Below are 8380 nucleotides of genomic sequence, written 5' to 3' on the forward strand. Positions count from 1 at the left end.
CAATACGGTGGGTATTGGGCTGACTGAACTAATATTTATCGAGTAGCTGGTGTGTGCCTATCTTCCTGCTAGGTTCTAGGCACACAGACAGGGAGTTATGACTGACTTTCAGAAGAGCATGGTCACATGGAAAAGAAAGAGACATGCGAACAAATATTATGGTTAAATGGAGTAAGCATCAGGATAAATGTGATTACAGTTTTAGACTGACTGACCCCATCTCCCTGCTGAGCCGGGCTTCACTTATCCAGATGGAGAGGCAAGAAGCCTATGACTGGACAGGGATAGGCAGGAAGCCAAAGGAATCGGTCAAGGATGTTGATTAAATAGGGGAATAGGACGTAGATGTAAGAAAGAGGAGATACTTATTGAATGGTATGAGGTCTGCTGGAGGCTTGGGAACTTAGCACTCAGCATTTCAAGGGCTTCCTACCTGCTCTTCCTATTTTCAGCCTGAGCTCGTCATTATCAAGTGCATTTTTTCTCAGAATATTGACCATTTATGTCCTCCTCTCCAAGGTCGCTGATTTTTTAAGAAACTAAACCCAGTCTCCTTATTTGGGCTTTTAAGATCTTCTACAGTTTGACGGTAACATGCAATTTTGACTAAAAAAAAAAAAAAAAAGCATTTTGGGGCACCTGGGTGGCTCAGTGGGTTAAGCCTCTGCCTTCGGCTCAGGTCATGATCCCAGGGTCCTGGGATCCAGCCCCACATCAGGCTCTCTGCTCAGCAGGGAGCCTGCTTCCCCCCCCTCTCTCTGCCTGCCTCTCTGCCTACTTGTGATCTCTGTCTGTCAAATAAATATATAAAATCTTCATAAAAAATGGCATTTTTATACGTTTCAACTACACAACTTTGTCTCTTCCCACTTCATAAAGAGGCTCAACTTTAGCCAAGTTTGACTCCTTTATTGCCTTTGTCTTTTTCAAAAACTTTGCTCCTCGTGGATAGCCGTCTACTGACACTCCTCTGCGCTGTTCTTGCTCCTCCCTCAGCCCCGTCTACGGGAGATCCTTCCCTACTTGAGCCCACACTGTAACTGATTTCTATCGTGTCTTCTGTTTTGCATTATTGTTATTCATGTACATGTATGCTTCAATCTGTTTGATTATGAGACTCTTATTGTACTCAATTTCAGGTCTTTTTTTCTCACCAATGTCCGTCTTGTCAGCTTAGATGAAAGAATGAACCCTAGAGATCACATCATCCAGGCACAAATGGATCAATCAAGGAACCTATAGGAATGGAACTCCACTAGCTTCCAAGGTGTTCATCAACACTGCCCTAAAGATAGAGTCACCAGAGGTACCTAATGAAATCTTGAATCTAAAGGATGGAGATATTGTTCGGATTCCAGGTCTACTGAGGTGGAAAAGCCCTCTAGGGACCAGACAAAGGAGCACCAGAGCATCTGCTTATATAACCTGACGGGCCCCCAATCAATGGGTTCCACCTTTTCAGAAGATCTCTGCCCCAAATTTTGCCCTCAAAAACTCACTTGCATGGGGCGCCTAGGTGGCCCAGTGGGTTAAGCTGCTGCCTTCGGCTCAGGTCATGATCTCAGGGTCCTGGGATCGAGTCCCGCATCGGGCTCTCTGCTCAGCAGGGAGCCTGCTTCCTTCTCTCTCTGCCTGCCTCTCCATCTACTTGTGATTTCTCTCTGTCAAATAAATAAAATAAAATCTTTAAAAAAAAAAACTCACTTGCAAGTCATCAGAGAGTTGGGGACTTTCGAGCATTAGCTCCCCTTCTCCTGGGTGGCGCCACAGCAAGAAATAGCCTATCTCTGTTCATCGCCAAAGCTCAGTGTCAGTTTTTATTGGTTTGCTGAGCCTTGAGTAGAGGGACTCTGGTTTGGATTAGTTACACTCACAGCAGTCTGCATAACATAAGACCATAAATACCAGTTACAAAAGATAAAACTGAGTGCTGCACAGAGTTGATATTGAGAGACGTGAAAATCCCAGGCAGAAGATGGGAGAGATAGGAGAGATGTTGAGTTGTTATCTGCCAGATGACTGATGGAAGAATCCCTCTTGCTCTCACTTTCTTACTGTCTCCTTCTGTGTGTGTGTGTGTGTGTGTGTGTGTGTGTGCGTATGTGTGTGTGTAGATGTGTGTGTGTTTGAGGGTCTTCTAAATATTTAAATTAAGATGAGGCAGTCTCTGCTAAAAGCATTAATAGTTGCAACTATGCAAAACCATTATAACCTTCTTATTTATTGTGTAATGAGATTGACAGCCTCATTTACACGTTGGTGAATAATGCAAAATGCCTTTGTTAGGGATTCTACTATACAATTTTCCAACAGTATCAATTAATGAATGCAAATTATTTTCAATGCCAGTGATTTCTGAGAATGATTTGACCCTAAAGATTTTTTTGTTTCCCACTTGCATAATAAACATTTTATAAAGAAATATTTTATATACATATATATCTTAGGGAAAATATTTAGGAGTATGGCAGAGTATTTGTGGATACAGACAGAAAATCTGAATTCAGTACTTGTATGATGAAAGATATGTATGAAAAAAGGAAAAGGAAGCATGAGGAGGAAGTAGAACAACACATACATTCAAATAAATGATGCTAATCTCTATCCACTAACCCATTTCCAGAGATAGCTAGCTTACTACTCATGGTGCTCTTTTCATACCTGGAGGAGATAAGCATTTTTTTAGATGTGGAAACAGGCCTAGAAAGATCACGTAATATGTTCTAATTTTCTTCCTTGCTGGCTCTAGCTTTTGCTCTCTCTTCTCTCACCATTTAAAGAAAAACGAGGTATGAATGGAGAACTTACTACTCTCTACTCTCGCTCTATTCTATATGCTGACCAACATTTTAACCCCAGGTTCTACTCTAATATAGCAAATTGTTCAGTGACAGACACTGTTATCTAAGTTAGGCAAAACTTCTTGTGTTTTAATCCCTTCTCTTTCTCTGCTCTTCTACCTAGCAGCTCCAAAACATAGTTACTGATCTTCTTTGCATCTAGGCTTTATAACTGTATTATTATCTGTGTTTTACTGATAAGTGGAATGACGCCCAGAAAATTTATGAGACTTCTCCAGAGTCACTGGAATTCTGGGATTACAGGTTGAATTGTATCTCCCTACTCCCTGCCCCTACACTCCTGCCTTCATTCATATCCTGCAGTCCTAACTCCTAGTACTTCAGAATGTGACCTTATTTGGAAATAGGGTTGTTGCAGATGTAATTAGTTAAGTGGAGATGAGGTCATACTGGAATAGGATGGGCCCCTTAATCTGCTATGACTGGAGTCCTTATAAAAGAGGGAAAACTGGGAGCAGACACACATATACAGGTTAATCGCTATGTGAAGATAAAGTCAAAAATTAGGGGTGATGCCTCTATCAGCCAAGGAATTCCAAAGACGGACAGCAAACCACTAAAAACAAGGGACGAGGCATAGCACAGATTCTTCCTCAGAGTTCTCAGAAGGAACCAACCCTGCCGACACTTTGATTTTTGGACTTCAAGCTTCTGGAGCTACAAGAAAATAACTTTCTGTTGTTTAAGCTACCCAGTTGGTGGTACTAGTTTTGGTAGCTCTGGCAAATGAATATAACCTCTAACCCAGACCACTCAGGTCCTGTGCCCTCTCTACTACATCACAGCTGCATTTTCTGAATCGGTGTCTCGGACTTGGGCCTTAAGGTCCATGTTAAGTATTTGGGAAATGCAGAAGAGGAAGTCACTTCTTTTGTCTGGATGTCTTAGAAGGTTTTACTGAAAAACTACCATTTGTTAGCCGCTTTGATCACAAACTTGCAGTCCATCAGACTAGGCAGATTGGGGGGAAACTCCAGGGAGGAGGAAGAACAGTTCTTGCATTCAAAGATAGGAAAAGGGGAGCAGAGTAGAGTTGGGGGGAAGAGATTAAGGAAGGTAGATAGATTAGGAAAATGACCTGAATAGGCTTCTAGGCATGTAAAGTTTTAACATTTCAGAAAAACTTGTAGGAGATTGACATGTTTTGGCAAAAACAGTTCTGACCAGAAGGATGGACTTGAAGGGAGGCCATTGGAGGCTGATATTATGGTTATTGTACTAGACCCAGCTTATGCATCAGCCCAGATCCCCCTGGCTCCATCTGTCCCCAAACCCAACCTCTACTATTTGCTTCTCTCCCTGGCCTGAACTGACCCAGCAGTGTCACTAAGCAGGCTCATGAACCTCTTTGACAGTCACAATCAGTCATTTCATCTCCTAACATCACCAGTTGACTGGGTCTCCTCTGGAGCAATGTCAGCCCCCGGCATACCCTTCATAGCTGTGTGAGATACAGACCTCCTTTCAAGCTGTCTGTGGCTTTAACAGTGTGTTTTAACTTGGTAAGTAGGTGCCTACGCCTATCATTTTCTTTTATTCAGGCCTCCAATGCCCTCAGAAATCACTAGCCTACATAACAATCCTCATCATTATGAATGCCTCAAGTATGACAGACATTTCTTGCATATGTATTCTTTTTCCAGTTAACCAGGAATAAGCTTTAAGAACTCGGAAACTACCAGCATCTAGGGATCCTCATAAGTACACTTCAGACCAGTGGGCAATTCTATAGCAAAATCCTATTCCAAGTCTGCTACCTCATATTACCCCTCATCTAGCTGAGCTAGCTTGTCTCAGAAACTGAGGCAAAATATGCATGCTGGTGTTTCATTTTGGGGGGAGGAGCGGGTGGAGATGAGGCATGAGAGCCTGGGAAAGTAGGAGCGAAGGAAAAGGAAAGTGAAGCAGGAGACGAAACTAAGCAAATGTAAGGTGAGCTGGTTATAGTGTCTAACAAAAAACCAAAACCCCACAGCTAACTGGCAAGGCTGAATAGCAGCTCTACTCAGAACTTGTCAAAAACAGAAAGTAGGGGCGCCTGGGTGGCTCAGTGGGTTAAGCCTCTGCCTTCGGCTCAGGTCATGTTCCCAGGTCCTGGGATTGAGTCCCGCATTGGGCTCTCTATTCAACAGGGAGCCTGCTTCCCCCTCTCTCTCTGTCTGTCTCTCTGCCTACTTGTGATCTCTCTGTCTGTCAAATAAATAAATAAAGTCTTAAAAAAAAAAAAAAAAACAGAAAGCAGGGGCGCCTGGGTGGCTCAATGGGTTAAAGCCTCTGCCTTCAGCTTGGGTCATGATCCTGAGGTCCTGGGATGGAGCCCTGCATCAGCCTCTCTGCTCAGCAGGGAGCCTGCCCCACCCCCCCACCTGCCTCTCTGCTTGCTTATGATCTCTGTCTGTCAAATAAATAATTAAAGTCTTAAAAAAAAATAAATGGAAAACAGTTGATCTGCCAATTCTTCCCCATCTTCTGTCTTTATTTGGCCAAAATACTATGGGTGTTGTTTCCCATTTACTTTGGGTGGTGTTACCTGGCCCCCCGGACAGTTGCCCGCAAAGCCCAAGTCTCCATGTACCATTGGTTCACGCTATAATAGCAGAGGATGTAAATACAAGGTGGATTAGTTGTGCTATACTGTGACTTTCATCTAGCACTGCCTTGATACTCCAGTATTTCTCTAATAGACCTATAAATAGAGTGACCATGGTGGCAGCAATGGACTCTTCAGATGAGCTCAACAGTAGAGTCTTCCACTTACCAAGGCAATCTAGCAACTAACACGGTGAAATGTACAATTTGGCAGCAGCTATGACTGGCGCCCCTTATAAGCCACCATTTTGGGGGCCCAGCCACATGATCACAGGTCAATTACATTGAACGCCTTCCATTTTGGAGAAGACAGTGAATCATCCTTACCAGAACTGGTCACAGTTTGAAGCATATGAATTTTTCAATATATGAGCATTCTTGTGCTACGTAAAAGACAATTTTATGCATTATTCTGGTTGTGGGTTTGGCAGATAGAGCGATACTCCCCCGCTCCAGACATGTCTATGTCCTAATTCCTGAAACCTATGAATATGTTAGCTTACATGGTAAACGGGAATTAGAATTGCAGATGGAATTAAAGTTTCTCATGAGCTGACCTTAAGATAGAGAGATTATCCTGGATTTTCTAGATGAGCCCAATGCTAATTCGGTGCTTAGATGTGGGCAAAAGAACCAGAAAGATGGCAGTGTGAAAAGGCCTCAGCTCAACATTGATGGCTTGGAAAATAGAAGAAGGGGACCATGAGCGAAAGAATGTTGGAAGCCTCTAGAAAGTGGAAAAGTCAAGAAAACAGATTCCTCCCTAGAGCCTTCGGAAAGGAATGCACCTTGCCAATACCTTGATCTTAGACCAGTGAAATCCATGTTGGACTTCTGATCTTCAAACCTGTAAGATATTAGTCTGTGTTGCAGGTCACTAATTGTGGTGATTCATGATAGCTGCAATAGGAAACTAAAATACTGGGATTATTTTTCTTCCCTGCAGTACCAATACTGGCATTACATTCCAGTCCTTTACCAAAAGGTTTATCCACTGACACAACATCCCACAAGATATTGCCTTGGACTAAGAGATATATTTTTTTTTGTAAGGGAGGTACAATATTTGGCTCACTCCCCAGATATCCATGTGTGTTCCTCATAATTCACAAGTAGGAAACTTGATAAAATATGGCATAGCCTGTTGAAGGCATATTTAGGACAATAGCTTAGGGGCAATATTTGAGGAGGAAGGCCAGTCTATTTGTTGTGCCTACAAGTAGGTGGAGCCATGTCCCTGATAGCAAAAATATTTAGGATGAAGAATGAAAGGATAGGAATAGGATTTGTTTATTTTAATGACACTTTCATTCTCACACTTACCTCTTATCCTAGAAAATTTAGGCTTTGTGGGGTTAAAACTGAAATCTATAAACACTGCTTGGCTCCTATGTGGTTTCTATGCAGTAGACCATCAGGCAAAAAAAAAAAAGGATTATTCTATAGGGCAGGGTGATTGACTCTAACTATTCTTAGGGTCCAGAGCTTCTACTACGCATGAGAGCAGGAAGGAACATGTGTAGAACTGAGGGGATTTATTGAGCCTTTCCTTGGTGCTTGTGTGCCCTATAATTGTGAATGGGCAATCGTAGCAACCACAACCCAAGGACAAGGATAAGGACAAGGAAATTAGAGCTCAGTCCCTTTCAGAAGGAAGGTCTTGGTCACCCACTTGATAAGAGATACAGACCAGCTAGAGTTCTGGTCAAGGAAGAAAAAAATTGAAATGGAGAGAGAAGAGAGGTATGATACATAAATATGGCTATAGGATTGGCCAAAGCAGCTGGGAATGTAGCTTGGGATGTTAACTTCTTCAAGTTGTTCTAAGAGATGGCAACTGGCACAACCTTGGATAAAACCAGATTTGTACATCCCTCTGGGGGAAGAAGTGAGGATACCTTGTTTACATGTAAGATCATATATTATTAGAGGATGGAAGCAGAACTGAGCTGCACTGAGTGAGCTTTATCATACTTGGTCAGTTGTGTCCTCGTATCAGCTTGTTTCATCACCACAACCTTGGTGAGTTACCTCACTTTCTGTCCAGGTGGGTTTGAGGAACAGGTCAAATCATGCACTGCTGCAATCTTGACTGCCTTAGTTCTTATCACCACCAATTGCTTACACCTTCCCCAGGAGATGAGGTCTGAGCTTCCTCATAAATGTCATGCCACCTATTGCAATGGGGGCATCACAGTAGCTGTAGTGTTAGTCCTACTGAGTGGATACTTAGAGATTCCAACTTCTCTAGTGACTGTCCAGACTGATCCAGTAATCAAGATGGAAGTGTGGGAAAGTTAAAGTCCAAGAAGTGGACTTTGGCCAGTGAAAAAGATGGAAGATTCTGCTTGCCTTTCTTATCCTTTCCCATAGATCCTTCCCAGCAATGTTTTCATTCTGCCTCACGCAATGAAAAATTCCCTGGATTTCTTTGAGAAGCTGTGCCAGTTCCATAACAGATCATCTTGTATTTGCTTTTCTTTTTTCCCAACCTCCTCTTCTCCTTGCTCCTTATCCTTCTCCTCAATAAAATGTTCATGTTTTTGCTTTGCCTTAAACTCTGATTCTTAGAAAACCTGGGCTAAGATATTGCACTTGAGACACATTAAAGACTCAGACTGCGTGAGTCACAATGCAGATGGCAAAGATGGGTAGATGTGTGAGATGATTAGGGAGAATAAATTCCTGCATTTGCTATTGCATTGGGTTGGACTGAGAGAGGGTAAAGGAGGCAATTATGAAAACTCCGAAGTTTATAGGATTGGTGACGACTGTAATGATGCATTAACTGAGAGTTCAAATATTAAACATCTGGAGAGAAGGTAATGAGCTTGAGATAGCTGTGGGACAGCCAAGTGTTGAAGTCTAGGAGGAAGTTGGAAATGTGTTCTTGGAGCTAAGGCAGTGGCTTTGGTAAATGAAAGGTTGAG

The sequence above is a fragment of the Neovison vison genome, chromosome 12 (assembly GCF_020171115.1).
Source record: "Neovison vison isolate M4711 chromosome 12, ASM_NN_V1, whole genome shotgun sequence".
NCBI classification, from domain to species: domain Eukaryota; kingdom Metazoa; phylum Chordata; class Mammalia; order Carnivora; family Mustelidae; genus Neogale; species Neogale vison.